Source organism: Primulina tabacum, chromosome 6, assembly GCF_025594145.1.
Source record: "Primulina tabacum isolate GXHZ01 chromosome 6, ASM2559414v2, whole genome shotgun sequence".
NCBI classification, from domain to species: Eukaryota; Viridiplantae; Streptophyta; class Magnoliopsida; order Lamiales; family Gesneriaceae; genus Primulina; species Primulina tabacum.
Window position 1 is genome coordinate 14,173,009 of NC_134555.1, and position 17,725 is coordinate 14,190,733.

Consider the following 17,725-nt stretch of genomic DNA (forward strand, 5'->3'; position numbering starts at 1 on the left):
TAAGTTGCAATTCGAAAATAAGGATTTAGAAGGAAAATTAATTGGGATCAAGGAGACGTAAGGACATTCTAGAACTTAAGTTTTATCAGAGCTGCGCAGCGGAAGCGTGGATTTTTGGGATACTAGAACTAAGTCTAAACTTTGGGTTATCAAGGATAAGCGAATTTCGAGGACGAAATTCAATTTAAGGAGGGGAGACTGTAACGCCCCGAAAATTTAAAGGTCCACGTAAACCACATGCATGCAATTATTAAATTCTTTGTATTTTAATTAAATTGTTTTAATTACATAAATTAATTATGTTGTGCATATTTACATGTTTAAAATATATTTTTCTACATGGTTGCATTAAAATGTATTTTTAAAGGATATTCGAGTTGCGATCGAGGAACGGAGACCGATGGCTGAAAATAGAAAAATGTTTTTATTAAATAATTGTTTTTGATTATTTAAATATGGGTGATGCTTTTTATTATTTTTGAAAATTAGGGGTTTTGAGCTGAATTTATACGTCGGGACGTAATTTTTATCGGTGTTGGTTTTTCAACAAAAATACGAACGTTTTGGCAACCCGACTAATAAATTCACAAACTTTATTAAACAAAATTAATTTTTATATTTTAATTAAACACTAATGGGTTAAATGGACTTAATTAAGTTTGTTAATGGGCCTAAGCCTTGTTAAGGGATTAATTAAGTATATAATATACTAAACCTACCCTTAACCTCACAAAACCCCACACTTTCACGTCACTTTCTGAATTTCTTTCACCCTCAATTTCCCCTCATCATACACGACACACACACATCAAAAACTCAAGGAGAAAGTCGAGTGATTCAAGGAAAATTCATGTCTAAGCCCTCTTCGTCGTCGTTCCTCGTCGCCAACGGTTTTTCGTGCGTATATAACGCAAAGACATGCCTTAATCTTCCTTTTCTCATCCATCATATCATATAATTGTTTTAAATATTGGATGCATGAAGATCATAAAGTAACTCTCTAAAATTTTCGGATTTCTGCACTCTTGTATGTTAAACTCATGATTTGAATTCCATAAACTGGCATATGCATGAATAAGGGGCTGTCATGATGTCTAGGTATGGTTAGGTAAGGTTTATACTTGTTTTTGAGTCACACACACACCACACATAAATCGGCTGTATCAAAGAAAGAATAAAAAAAAAACAAGAACATGCAGAAACAGAGAAGCGGCTGTCATAAGCATGGGGTTCGGTATTTGTTGTGCAGGGGCTGGGGCTTGGGTGGCTCGTTCCAGGGGCTAGCCAAGGACATGAGGGAGTCAGGGAGGGAGTCCTAGCCACGCTAGGACTCACGCTCTAAGGCAGGGAAGGTGTCCTAGCAAGAGCTTGCACCCGAGAGAAAACACTGCACGAGCGTGGGATAGTGTAGGCGTCCAGGAGTTGAGGGGCTCGGTTCAGGGGCCACTGGGCTAGGTTAGAAGGAGTCCCTAGGGTCCTAAGCAAGTGCACTTGGGTTGGGTTCAAGGGTTGGGGCACTGGCTGGAGCCACGAGTGCCATATTGTAGAGTCCTTCCTAAGTGTGACTCTCGGCCAAACATAGAGATTAGTGGGGCTGCTCGTTTTTGAGTTTAGGAGGGGTTCCTTGATGAAGTTAGAGTCCAGTAGGCTAAGTTAAGATGTTGGGCAGCTTTTGGACCACATGGTTCGGGGTTAACTCGTAAAAATCGGAAGTTGGCTCGGAGTTTAAATTTATGTGTCAAAATAGGGTTTTATGCAAAAAAAAAAAAAATTTGAAAACGGCTCACGGGGGTCGAGTCAGTGGTCCATAAGGGCTAAAATAATATAAAAAGACTAAATTTAGAATTTAGGAATTTTATATTGAAGTTTGGGATTATTCGTGATTAAAACACCGTCAAAACTATTAATTAAAGATAAATGAAAAAGTCTAATATTTAAGCTAAATAAAATTATGGAAAAATTCATGTAAGCTTAAATAATTATTTGGGACAGGTTAGAGTCAAGAAATCAAGAAAAAAATTGAAATCGTAAAATGTCGAGTCTAGGGGTAAAACGGTCTTCTTACACCCAAAAATTAGTAGAGGTCATGGCAATGCCCTAAATGCTGTTTTTATGATATTATGATTATTTTTAAATGTTTATGATGTATCCATGATTAAATTATGATTTTTAGAATGTCTATTTGATTTTTATGATTTATGGAAGACATTTAAAAGACATGTTGCATGCTTGGTTTCAAAAACAAAATGTTATGTTATGCATGATTGTTATAAAGTGATGAGAATGTAAATGTTGAAGGAAGTGAAGTGATTGTGACTAATTCGTTAATGTTGGCGACGTCGTGAGGGTTATGGTCCCAGTGGGAGTCCGACGATCGTGTTTCCATCATTGCGAATATGTGGTAACGGTCATGTGGTAACGGTAAGAATGAGAATTTCGTGAGGGGAAAAGGCCCCAGAGGGAACCCATTTATGAGAAAAGGCCCTCGAGGGAACCCCGACGAGCGTATTTCTATTCGATCATGATAGGCCAGGGCCCAGTTGACCGGTGAGAGTGTTGCTGGTGTCCCCCGCTGCCCAGTACTGAGGTTTCACGTAGATGGATCCATCGTCATGTCATGTCATGTCAAGAAAGTCACAATTAACGATCTGAATTCAACAAAGGAAAAAAAAAAGAAATGTTCATGATTATGTTTAAGGTTTTATGTCATGTCATGTTGAGGAAAAGAAAATTCATGTTTGCATGTCATGAAAATGTTTATGTTTAAAGTTTTATGCATCATGAAAATGTTTACGAAAATGTTTATGTTTATGCATCTTCATGAAAACGATATTTTAAGTACAAGTATTTTTCACCGTTATATGTTGACTGTATTACGTATTACTCGTTATAAAGATTATGGTGTGTTGAGTCTTTAGACTCACCAGGTGTGATGGATACAGGTGGTATTGAGGGAGGACTTGATGAGTGATTTGACTGGACTGAAGGCGCACACAACCCGAGGACCAGCGCTTCTACTTTTTCCGCATTATGACTTTTGACTCATGCTTTATGATTAAAGATTTTTAAGATTATTTATTTATGCATTTGAGAGATTTTTGAGAGGTTTAGTATGAGCTATTCTTTTCAAATTATTGCTTTTTAGGTTTGGTAAAATGTTTGACGATTTTATGCTTTAAAATATTTTCCTTTGGATTTTTAAATAGCAGTTGGATGTTTATTTTTAAAATGATGTCAAAAATATTATATGGTTCGGCCGATGCTAAGTGAGGTTTAAAAAAAAAAATTCTAGTACTTTTAAAGCAAAATAAAAAGGGCAGACGTTTCACATATGTTGCATGCTTGGTTTAAAAGAAAAATGATTTTTATATGCATGAATTCTTTAAAGTGACGAGAATATGAAATGTTGAAGGATGTGAAGTAATTGTGACTAATACAAATACGATGATATGTTAATACGTAAGGCCAAGGCTTAGTTGACGGGTGAGAGTGTCGCTGATTGTCCCACCGCCCAGTACTATAGTTACGTGTAGATGGATCCATCAACCCCAATATGAATACGATAGTTACAATTAACGATCTGAATTCAACGAAAAAGGAATATGTCTACGTATATGATGAATATGAATATGTTTATGATGATAAGAATATGTTTATGTTGATATGGTAATATTTAAGTTTATGCATGATTATAAAAATGTTATTTTATGTAAAAGTATTTTCACTGTTGCATGTGATCTGTATACGTACTATTTTTTATCAAGAATATGGTTTGCTGAGTCTTTATACTCACTAAGTATGATTGATGCAGGTGAATAGGAAAATAATGATAATGGAGGTCTTGATGGTTGATCTGACTTGACTGAAGGTGCACATAACCCGAGGACCAGCGCTAGTTTTTCCGCATTTATGATTTAAAAGTTTATATTAAGTATTTTTAGGAATTTTATTATGCTTTTGAGTAGTTTTTGAGATGTTATTAGTTTTAGCAATATTGCTAAGTTAAGAGTTGGAAACGTTGGACGGTTTTATGTTTTGAACTATTTCCTTTGCATTTTCAAGTTTAGTTGGTTGCTTTATTTTTAAAATGGTGCAAAGTATTTTAAAGTATATATATATGTATGTATATTTTAATTCGGCCGAAACTATTTGGGTAAAAAAAATTTAGTACCTTTTAAGCAAAATGAGTATTGGACGTTTCAAAAATAATCTTAACTCTAACATCCTCTCAAAACCTCTCAAAAGCATTACAAGTATTAAAATCTTAAAAGTAACTTAAATCATTAGCATAAGTCATAAACATAAGTGAAGAAAAACTAGCGCCGGTCATCTAGTTGTGTGCACCTTCAGTCCAACAAGATCAACCATCAAGGCCCCATTAACATCAAACTCATGCTCACCTGCATCAATCACACCTAGTGAGCCAATTGACTCGGCAAACCTTAACCATAATAACAAGTAATACATATACATCCACATGCAACAGTGAAAATATTTTTACCTAAAACAACTTTTCATGAACATAAACATAAACATTTTTCCTTTCTGCGTATCAGATCATAATTCCTTTCATCATATCATATTGTATTTTCTTTCATCATATACGAATACGTTTTTCTTTTTATTGAATTCGGATCGTTAATTGTGACTTTCGTATCAGCTGAAGGTCGATGGATCCATCTACATATACCACGGTACCGGGCGGCGAGGACATTAACGACACTCTCCCCGGTCAACTGAGCCTTGGCCTATCATATAATCATATCATGTCGATGGAAAAACGATTGTCGGGCTTCCTCTGGGGCATTTTCCTATAAACGGACACTCTCTAGGGCCTTTTCCCTCACGATATCTCAAATCATATCATCGTATCATTGTATTAGTCACAATTACTTCACCTCCTCTAACGTTTCATATTTTTATCACTTATAAAAATTAATGTATATATATAAATCATTTTTCTTTTAAACCAAGCATGCAAAATGTATTTTAGAATTAACGTAATTACATAAACATTTAAAATAAACATTTTATAACATATTAAGTATTCAGGGCATTGCCAGGACGTCTAACTATTTTAGGTGTAAAATGACTGTTTTACCCCTAGAAGCATAACTTTCCATATTTATCCTTAAACCCCGAAACGACGACCCAAATTATTCCAAACTTAACATATCACTTTAAAATACACCCATAAATATTTTTTAGACGTAAACTTAAGGCCCTCGACTAATTTCCCAATTCGTTTTTAAAAATTTGACCTACCTCCAGGTTTTAACCTGAATGAACTCGAAACTTAACCAATACTTACCAAACTTGAACCATAGCTTATTAGCACCTAAACATACCATATACAACCCAAATCAAGCCAATTAAGAACCTCAATCAAGCCTAGTACACTGCTGAAAATTTCTGTACAAACACTAGCCCCTACTTGGTTCGATCCTAGGCTATCCTCGACTCCAGCCCCTTAGCCACATGTTCAGACCTTAGTTGACCCTCCTAGGACCATGAAAAACCCATAAGGAACCTGCTGTACCGAACCTAATAGCCCTAACACAAGCAGCCCTTCAAAACCACAACTCCCCAACCAAGCGCGGCCCTCAAGCTCACGTGATCACCAAGCCCTTCTAACCTAGCATCGTGCAGCCTCCATAGGTTCCTCAAGCAGCCCTCTAGTGTCCCTGGTTGTGCCCTATCAGCAGCAAGAGCCGCAAGCCCATCTAGGAAACCCTAGCTGAACCCTAACTCCATATGCTTCCCAATTTTCGTTCATCCTTGCACCCTTACTGCCTAGCCCCTTTAACATGCATCTATGGACCCTTAAACATGTGGAAAAACATCCCTTCAAGTTCCCATACCATGACATCCCCTTTGTGCATTAATAGGAGGAGTTTTAAAAGATGAAAACACTAGTTTTGTGCATGTATAGCCACAAAAACGAAAATATATAAAGTGTATCATGTTTTACATGCTATCATGTATCAAACACATAATATGGTGCGAAAAATGAGTGAAAGAAGATTAAGGCATGCCATTGCGTGCACGAAAACCAACTTGAGATGCGAAGAACGTCGGCAGGGAGACGAGGGATGCAATCTTGCTGATTTTTCCTTCAAATTTCATGGCTTTCCTTCAAAAATTTCATGTGGTGTGTGCTGCTGATGGAGAAGAAGAGTCCTACTACAATTTCATGGGGTGGGTCGTGAGTTTTGGGGGTGTGGGAGTTGAGGGTTTAGGCCTTTGTTTAATATAAATCAATTGATAAAAGTTTATGCCCACTAATCATATTATATTAGGTCTATTACGTCCAATAGTTAATATCTAAAAATTTTTATTTAAGAGGTTGTGAAAATATTAGCCGAGTTCTCAAAAATTTCATATTTTCGTCGAAAATCGAATACTGTTTAAAAATACGACTCGTCGTACAAAACATCTCGTTTTCGAAAATTTCATTTAAAATACACCACACATTCAACAATTAATGATATTTATTTAATAAAAATATTTTCCTTATATGGTTCTCAGTCTCCATTCCTCGATCGAGTCTCGAATAACCTTTAAAACACAGTTTTATGCATTCTAGTAGAAAATCATATTTTAAACATGTAAAAAAAGCTATCATATTTACTAAATGCAATTAAAATAAATTAATTAAAATACATTAGAAATTTGATAACTTGCAGGCACATGGTTCGTACGGACATTCAAATTTTTGGGACGTTATAATCCATCCCCCTTAAATTGAATTTTGTCCCCGAAATTCACTTATCCCTGATAATCAAAAGTTTAGACTCTTAGTTCTAGTGCTCCAATAGTTCATGCTTCCGCTGCGCCATTCTGATAAAATAAGTCTTAGGTTGTCCTTATGTCTCCTCAATCCTAATTAAATTTGCCTTCGAGGTCCTCGTTTGCGAATCGCGACTTAAAACGACCTATGGTGACTTAGTTCTATTTTACTATAAACTCGAATTTCGACTTTTCTCATAATTCCCAGTATTAGAAATGGAGGTCCAAACTTATTGTTTTTACATTCCTTATACTATACCCAAGATGTTCATCAACCTATTATATTTCAAAATTAAAATCCCAAAAGCATTTTTCTTAAATTTTTGAACTCAAGGTATGCTAAGGCTTTAAATCCAAAGATTAGCATTTATGTAGTTCAACATAAGAGGTCTTAGCACCAAAATTTACTGATCGGCTTCTATCCCGGTAATACTCTTAATAGTTAAACCTTATCTCAACCCCATCGTAATATTAGTCTAAGATTCTTGAATCGAATATTTATCCTACGAAATCAAACTAACGTAGCTTAACTATCTACATGTACATCCCACATATAAAATTGTTTAAAATCTTAAATTCCGCCCAACATTTTCATATAAACACACATCTCATAAACTTGTAATTCAAACTTACACAACCCATATAGTCTTTGAACAACATAATTTCAACACACATATCCACTTGATCCCAAATTTCTTAACGACTTTCAAAAATTCTCGATTTTGACTTTCTCTTACCTTTATTGACTCGCTCTTATCCCATAGTATCATATAAGCTTAGATTTGATTTCTAATATTTTTCTTAGACGTAAATTTGAGCCTTTCGATTTAATAACTTAATGAACAAACTATTAAGCGTTTTTAACCGAATAATTTCAAATTTTAATATTTTCTTCTCAAATTTTAAACATAAAATTTTCATCCCTAAATTTAACTAATTGATCAACTTTACCTTAAATTATCGTCACTCTAAATTCTTTATTTTCCACAACATTATTCCACTAACACTTAGATTATCAAGCCCAATATTAATTCATCCTACAATGCCCTTTATTACCATTTTTTATAATATTATAACCCAGATATTTCAAGGTTCTAAATATCCCGTCAAGCCTAAATCATCGAAAACTCCTATCATTTAAACCATTTAATTCTCACTTATTTCTTAAATAGTCCTCAAATTTCTTAGCAATTGCAAAATTAATTCCTAATTTTCTTTAAAATTATCCAATTAGTCCTAAATTTCGAAAATTCTACAATTAACCCATAAGTTCTTAGCATTTTTAATTTCATTCTATATGTTTCCCGTAACATAAAGTCCAATAATTTTAAGATTATGAAACCCAAAATCGATTCTCATAAACAATATTACCTTTCCATCAAAACCTAAAATCACAATTTATACATTTTTATACTTCTATAGACGTTGCAGTATTCGAACCATTATTTGTTATACAAAATTCTTAAAGACGAACTCAATTAGTAACCACGAATCATCAGTATTTTATTAAAAAATTTACATATCCCAAAAGCATGCAAAATATTCATGATTAACTTATGATCCAAAAAGTAGAACATCAGTACTAAAACCAAAAAATCAATATAGTCAAATCATTTTCAACATTCCCTAATGCCCATTAACACCAATTCTTAAACATGTCTAGTTCCACCACAGAGCCAACATGTATGAAAATCATATAATTCCTTATTCCATATCGTAACATGCATAAAAATTCTAAAGCATCTAATCTTTTAGTGTGAGAAAAATCATGGGACCATGCAAGTTTATTCATAAAAATCATTTATCATGCAAACTTAAACATAAATGTCATTTAACTTCAAAAAGTGTTTAAACATGTAGCTTGAACATATGAACCAGGTGAACATGCAGGTGATAACATTAAAAACATTTATAACATTTAAACATACAGATTTGAGGCTTGACGACCGAGCTTTCCGGAACTGGCAGTGGCACAACCCTTTCCAAGAACGTTGTTCTGATACCAACTGGAACGTCCACTACTCATTTTTCTTAAAAAGTACTAGAAATATATTTTTTTAATCCATCTATTCGGCCGAACCCATCCACACATATATAAAAATATTTTAAAATACTTCTGCACCATTTAAAAATAAACAACCAACTATTATTTGATAATCCAGAAAGTAATTCGAAATATAAAATCATAAATCGTCAACTAAACCTAAATTTAACATTAAAAAAATAAACTTCACTCTAACATCCTCTCAAAACCTCTCAAATGCATTAAAATCTTAAAAGTAACTTAAATAATTAGCATATGTCATAAACATAACTGCAGAAAAACTAGCGCAGGTCCTTGGGTTGCGTGCACCTTCAGTCCAACAGATCAACCATCAAGGCCCCCATTAACATCAAACTCATGATCACCTGCATCGATCACACCTAGTGAGTCTATTGACTCAGCAAACCTTAACCATGATAACAAGTAAACATATACATCTACATGCAACAGTGAAAATACTTTTACTTAAAATAACTTTTCATGAACATAAACATTTTTCCTTTCAACATATTATATCATAATTCTTTTCATCATATCATATCATATTTCTTTTCATCATATACATATACGTTTTCCTTTTTACTGAATTCGGATCCTTAATTGTGACTTTCTTATCAGCAGAAGGTCAATGTATCCATCTACATATACCATGGTACCAGGCGACGGGGACATAAGCGACACTCTCACCCGTCAACTGAGCCTTGGCCTATCATATCATATCGATGGAAATACGATTGTCGGGCTCCCTCTGGGCCTTTTCCCGTAAACGGGATCACTCTAGGGTCTTTTTCCTCATGATATCTCCAATCATATCATTGTATCATCGTATTAGTCATAATCACTTCATCTCTTTCAACGTTTCATATTTTCATCACTTATAAAAATTCATGTATTATATAAATCATTTTTCTTTTAAACCAAGCATGCAACATGTATTTTAACATTAACGTGTCATCATAAAATTTCATAAACATTTAAAATAAACATTTTATCACATATTAAAGCATCCAGGGCACTGCCAGGACGTCTAACTTTTAGGTGTAAAATGATCGTTTTACCCCTAGAAGAATAACTTTCCATATTTATCCTTAGACCCTGAAACGACGACCCAAATAATTTTAAACTTAACATATCACCTTAAAATATACCCATAAATATTTCTTATACGTAAACTTAAGCCCCTTGACTAAATTCCCAATTCGTTTTTAAACTTAGACGTACCTCCCTGTTTTAACCCGAATGGACTCGAAACTTAACCAAAACTTACCAAACTTGAATCATAACTTATTAACACCTAACCATACCATATACAACCCAAATCAAGCAAATTAAGAACCTCAATCAAGCCTAGCAAGCTGCTGAAAATTTCTACACAAACCCTAGCCCCTACTTGCTTCGATCCTAAGCTAACCTCGACTCAAGTCCCTTAGCCACATGTCCAGACCTTAGTTGACCCTCCTAGGACCATGACCAACCCATAAGGAACCTGCTGGACCAAATCCCCTAACACAAGTAGCCCTTTAAAACTGCAACTCCCGAACCAAGCACGGCCCCCAAGTTCACAAGATCACCTAGCCCTTCTATCCTAGCATCGTGCAGCCTCCTTATGATCCTAATGCAGCCCCTTAGTGTCCCGTGGTTGTGACATATCAGCAAAAAGTGCCGCAAACCCCTCTAGGAAACACTAACCGAACCCTAACTCCATATGCTTCCCAATTTTCGTTCATCCTTTCACCCTTACTCTCCATCCCCTTTAACATGCATCTATGGAACCTTAAACATGTGTAAAAACATCCTTTCAAGTTTTCCTACCATGAAAGCCCTTTGTGCATCAATAAGAGGAGTTTTAAACGATGAAAACACTAGTTTTGTGCTTGTATAGCCATAAAAACGAAAATATATAAACTATATTATGTTTTTCTTGCAATCAAGGCGTACCTTTGCGTTTATTAATATGGTGTGAAAGATGAGTGAACGAAGATTAAGGCCTGCCATTGCGTTTATTACGCAAGAAAACCAACTTGCGATGCGAGTAACGTCGGTGGAGAGACGAGGTGAAACGTCCTGCTCTTTTTATTGCTTTAAAAGTACTAAAATTTTTTTTTTCCTCACTTAGCATCGGCCGAACCATAAAATATTTTTGACATCATTTTAAAAATAAACATCCAACTGCTATTTAAAAATCCAAAGAAAAATATTTTAAAGCATAAAATCGTCAAACATTTTACTAAACCTAAAAAGCAATAATTTGAAAAGTAAAGCCCATACTAAACCTCTCAAAAATCTCTCAAAAGCATACATAAGTAATCTTAAAAATCTTTAATCATAAAGCATGAGTCAAAAGTCATAATGCGGAAAAAGTAGAAGCGCTGGTCCTCGGGTTGTGTGCGCCTTCAGTCCAGTCAAATCACTCATCAAGCCCTCCCTCAATACCACCTGCATCCATCACACCTAGTGAGTCTAAAGACTCAACACACCATAATCTTGATAACGAGTAATACGTAATACAGTCAACATATAACGGTGAAAAATATGTGTACTTAAAATATCGTTTTCATGAAGATGCATAAACATAAACATAAAAATTTTCATAAAATACTTTTTCATGACATGCAACCATAAACCTTAACCTTTTCCCTTTTTCCTCAACATGACATGACATAAAACATTTTTCATGATCATAAACATTTTTCCTTTCCTTTCCTTTCCTTTCTTTCCTTTTCCTTTTGTTGAATTCAGATCGTTAATTGTGACTTTCCTGATCATGCTCATGAGGGTCGATGGATCCATCTACATAAAACCACAGTACTGGGCGGCGGGGGACACCAGCAACACTCTCACCGGTCAACTGGGCCCTGGCCTACCATGATTCGAATAGAAATACGCTCGTCCGGGCTCCCTCTGGCGCCTTTTCCCATAAATGGGCTCCCTCTGGGGCCTTTTCCCCTCACGATATTCCCATTCTTCCGTTACCACAAAACCGTTACCACATATTCGCAATGATGGAAACACGATCGTCGGGCTCCCACTGGGACCATAACCCTCACGACGTCGCCAACATTAACGAATTAGTCACAATTATTTCACATCCTTCAACATTTTTCATTCACATCACTTTAGAAAAAAATCATGAATATCATTACGTTTTTCATTTTTGAAACCAAGCATGCAACATGTATTTTAAATGTCTTCCCTCAATCATAAAAATCAAATAGACATTTAAAAATCATCATTCAATCATGAACAATTCATAAACATTTAAAAATAATCATATTTTCATAAAATAGCATTTAGGGCACTGCCATGACCTTAACTAATTTCTAGGTGTAAAAAGACCGTTTTACCCCTGGACTCAACATTTTACGTTTTCGACTTTTTCCTTGATTTCACGACTCTAACATGTCCCAAATAATTATTTAAGCTGACGTGAATTTTTTCCATAATTTTATTTGGCTTAAATGTTAGACTTTTTCAATTATCTTTTCTTAATTGTTTTAACAGTGTTTTAATCCCGAAAAATACCAAACTTTAATATAAAATTCTTAAATTCTAAATTTAGTCTTTTTATATTATTTTAGCCCTTATGGACCCCGACTCGACCCCCGTGAGCCGTTTTCCAATTTTTTCTTTACTTAAAACCCTATTTGACACCTAAATTTCACCCCCGAGCCAACTCTCGATTTTCACGAGTTACCCCCGAACTATGTCGAGCCAAAAGGTGCCCAACATAATAAATTAACTTACTGGACCCTAACTTTATCAAGGAAACCCTTCTAATGCCAAAAACGAGCCCTCTACTTCCTGAACAAAAGCTGGCCGAGAAACCTTGTTGGACAAGGTCTCTTGCACGCACTGCCTAGCCCCTAACCACGAACCCAGCCACCAAACCAACCTGATTTTCACCCCCTAAGGACCCTAAGGACTAGACCTGACCCAGCCCAGACCCCCTGAACCGCGCGCTCAAGCTTGTGCGAAGCACAGAACCCTGCACGCGATCCCCTTGATTCTCGGGTGGGAGTCCTAGCTTGCTAGGACTCCTTCCTTGCCTTAGTGCGCGAGTCCTAGCGTGGCTAGGACTCCCTTCCTGACTCTCTCATGACCCTGGCTAGCCCCTGGAACGAGCCAACCAAGCCCTCCGTCCCTGCACAACAAAACCGAACCCCAAACTTGACAGCAACAACCGGTTCCTGCACGAGTTCTGGTTTCGTCTCTCTTTCTTGGTTTTAGTCGATTCATGTGTGGTGTGTGGGACTCCAAAACCCGTGTAATACTTACCTATCCATGCCTAGACATCATGGCAGCCCCTTAGTATAAAAAAAACGTGAGTCATGGCATCAAACAAATTGCATATAATCACAAATCCAATGCATGTACAAGATGGTCTCCTTTTTTTTTTCGAAAATTCTGAATATATACATGTATGACTTCAAGCTTTTCATGCACACATACTTTAAACAATAATATGATGTAATGGATGAGAAAAGGGAGATTAAGGTGTGCCTTTGCGTTTTATACGCGCGAAAAACCGTTGACGACGAAGAACGGGACGCGACGATGGCTTGCTCTTGGCTTGATGCCTTCGAAAACCTCTTCTAGCTTGGTGTGGTGAGTGCCGTGTGTGTATGGGAGTGTTTTCAGATTTTAAAAAGTGTGTGGCCGATCCCTTGATGCAAAAAGTGTAGGGTTTTGGGGAGACTAAATCATGTATTATATACTAATTATTTGCTAACATGGCTTTAGGCCCATTAAGCCAACAATTAAGCCCATTAGCCTTTAATTAGAATTAAATAAAATATTAACAAGGTTTTTGTTTAAATAAATTTGTGAATTTATTAGCCGGGTTGCCAAAAAGCTCGTATTTTAGTTGAAAAACCAACACCGATAAAATTTACGCCCCGGCGTATAAAATCACCTCAAAACCCTTAATTTCATAAAAATACTAAAAAGCATCGACCATCTTTTAAATAATTAAAAATAATTATTTAATATAAATATTTTACGTTTTCTTCAGCCATCGGTCCCCGTTCCTCGATCGTCACTTGAATATTCCTAAAAATACATTTTTTTATGCATGATGACAAATAAATCTCATTTAGCATATAAACAAGTACGTCACATAATTAATTAGCAGCTAAAATCAATTAATTACTCAATTTTTCATATTTCCTAGATTTGTATGCAGTTGAATTACGTCGTTTTAATTTCTGGACCTTACAATTCCTCCCCCCTTAAATAAATTTCGTCCTCGAAATTAGAACTTAAGCTCTAGATAGCGACTCTTTAAGTCCTTTTCAGTTTCTCAAGTAGCTTCCTCTTCAGAGTGATTCAGCCACTTGACCTTGACCATTGGAATTACTTTGTTACGCAATCGTCTTTCTTGTCTAGCCAGAATCTGGACAGGTCTATCTTCATACGACAAATTTGGAGTTAGTTGAAGAGGTTCATAATTAAGCACATGCGACAGATTAGACATGTACTTCCGCAGCATCGAAATATGGAACACATTGTGAACTCCAGAAAGTGCGGGTGGCAATGCCACTCTATAAGCTAGTGTCCCAATCCTCTCCAAAATCTCGAATGGGCCAATAAATCTAGGACCAAGCTTGCCCTTCTTGCCAAAACGCATAACACCCTTCATGGGTGCTATCTTCACAAACACGTGGTCGCCTACTGCAAACTCCAAGTCCCTTCGTCTTTTGTCCGCAGTAACTCTTTTGTCGGCTTTGTGCAGTCTTCATTCTATCACGAATCTTGACTACAAGCTCAGCTGTTTCTTCAATCACATCTGGACCAATGTCTCTTCTTTCCCCAACCTCGTCCCAATGAATAGGAGATCTACATTTTCTTCATAGAGTGCCTCAAAAGGAGCCATTCCTATTGATGATTGATAGCTGTTATTGTAAGTGAACTCCACTAGAGGTAATTTTTGTTCCCAACTGCCTTGGAAATCAATGACGCATGCTCGCAGTAGATCTTCCAAAATCTGAATAACCCTTTCTGACTGACCATCGGTTTGAGGGTGGAACGCTGTACTGAACAATAACTTGGTCCCCATCGCTGCATGCAGACTTTTCCAAAAAGACGACGTGAACCTCGGATCCCGGTCAGAAACGATGGATACAGAAATCCCATGCAGCCGAACTATCTCCCGAATATACAAGTCGGCATACTGAATCATGGTGAATGTCGTCTTAATAGGTAGAAAATGCGCTGATTTCGTAAGACGATCCACTATCACCCAAATGGCATTAAATCCTTTAACTGTCTTTGGCAATCCCACAACAAAGTCCATGGTGATATTTTCCCATTTCCACTCGGGAATAGGGAGTGGCTTCAATTTTCCCGCTGGTCTCTGATGCTCTGCTTTGACTTGCTGACAAGTCAAACACTCGGATACATATCTCAAGATGTCTCTCTTCATGCCTGGCCACCAATATAACAACTGCAAATCTCTATACATCTTTGTACTGCCCGGATGAATGGAATATGGTGTGTCGTGGTCTTCCTTACATAATAAGATCTCTCAAAGAATCGTCACTAGGAACCCATAGACGGTCTCGATAACGGACTAAGCCATCCACTACTGAATATAAATTCCGGCCCTTGGCTTCATCTCTTGCTCTCCACTTTTGCAACTGCTCATCAGTAGGCTGTCCATCCCGAATTCTGTCTCTCAAAGTCGACTGCACTGATAATGTGGCAAGATTAGGGGCCTCGCCCCTAGCATACACGGCAAGCTCAAACCGCTGTATCTCGGACTGCAACGGTCTTTGGAGTGATAATTGAGTGATAACCGCTGCCTTTCTACTCAATGCGTCTGCCACTACATTAGCTTTCCCCGGATGGTAGCTAATGTCACAATCATAGTCCTTTACCAATTCAAGCCATCTGCGCTGTCTCATATTCAACTCCTTTTGGGTGAAGAAGTATTTCAAGCTTTTATGATCAGTGAATATTTTGCACTTCTCCCCATAAAGGTAGTGTCTCCAAATCTTTAATGCAAAGACTACTGCTGCAAGCTCAAGATCATGAGTAGGGTAGTTCTTTTCATGAATTTTCAACTGTCTTGATGCATAGGCGATAACTCGGTCGTTTTGCATCAGAACTGCACCTAAACCTAGCTTAGAAGCGTCGGTATAAAGAACATACTCCCCTTGCCCTGATGGCATGGATAACACTGGTGCTGATATCAAGGCTTGCTTCAACTTGTCAAAACTGTCTTGACACTCGGATCCCCAAATAAACTTAGCATTTTTCTTCGTTCAAAGATGTCAAAGGCACTGCAATAGATGAGAACCCCTTGATGAATTTGCGATAATAGCCAGCTAGTCCCAAGAAACTGCGAATCTCGGTGACACTCTTCGGTACTGGCCACTCTTTTACTAGCCTCAACTTTACTCGGATCAACTTCCACGCCATCCTAGAAATGATGTGGCCTAAGAACGCCACTCTATCAAGCCAAAACTCGCACTTGCTGAATTTTGCATAAAGCTTTCTGTCTTGTAAAACTTGCAGTGCTGTCCTCAAATGGCGACTATGCTCCTCTCTGCTCTTGGAATAGATCAATATGTCATCAATGAAGACAATAATAAACTGATCCAGATACGGCTGAAATACGCGATTCATGAGATCCATGAAGATCGCTGGCGCATTGGTCAACCCGAATGGCATGACCATAAACTCATAGTGCCCATATCTTGTGCGAAATGCTGTCTTGTGCACGTCAGACTCCTTGACTTTCAACTGATGGTATCCAGATCGCAGATCAATTTTAGAAAATATCGAAGCTCCTTGCAACTGGTCAAATAAATCCTCAATTCTTGGCAGTGGATACTTATTTTTTATAGTGACCCTATTGAGCTCTCGATAATCGATGCAAAGACGCATACTACCATCTTTCTTTTTCACAAACAAAACCGGTGCGCCCCATGGAGAGTAACTAGGGCGAATAAAACCTTTGTCTAGCAATTCTTGAATTTGATCTTTCAATTCTTTCATTTCAGCGGGTGCTAGACGATAAGGTGCTTTAGATATAGGAACAGTGCCCGGCATAAGGTCAATAGAGAACTCCACCTCACGATCGGGCGGAATGCCAGAAACGACTTCGGGAAAGACGCTAGGAAAATCCCTCACAATATCAACATCTTCTAGCTTCTGGCTGATGGATTCATGTGTAGTAGTGACACATGCTAAATACGCCTGACATCCATGCTTAATAAGCTTCCTCGCACATAGACAAGAGATAATGTGCGGCATTTGCTGGTTTCTTGCCGCCTCGAAAACAAAAGATTTACCACTGGGTGGCCTGATAGATACTGATCGCTGACGGAAATCAATCGAAGCTCCATTCGCAGATAGCCAATCCATCCCAAGTATAATATCGAATTCGGGCATAGGAAGCACAATAAGATCTGCCCGAACAACATCTTTGAATAAACGAAGCTCCAGATTCTTAACAATCTTAGACGTGAGCATCTGATCACCGGATGGAATCGAAACTTTGAAACCCAAACCCATATCTTGAGGAGTAACATTCAGTCTTTTGATGAAGGTTTCTGATATGAAAGAGTGTGTAGCTCCTGAATCTAGCAAAGCATAGGTAGCTACGCCTAGAATGATGATCCTCCCTGCGGTGAAAATGTCTTTTAATTCTTTTCGTGTTGACACTTAAAGATTTACTATCATTAATTCCCAAAGTTGAATGAAGATTTCGTGTTGAACTTAAACATTTCTTAGAGAAGTTTTGCTTTAGTCCCTCAATCTTTTAAGTCTGCATTATTGACCCATAATTTTCGAATTATTGCACTTAAGTCCCTTAAATTTTCGAAAATTGCATATTGGCCCCCCAATAATTTCGAAACCCCCTTTTATGGTGTTCTTTAATTTTGGCCC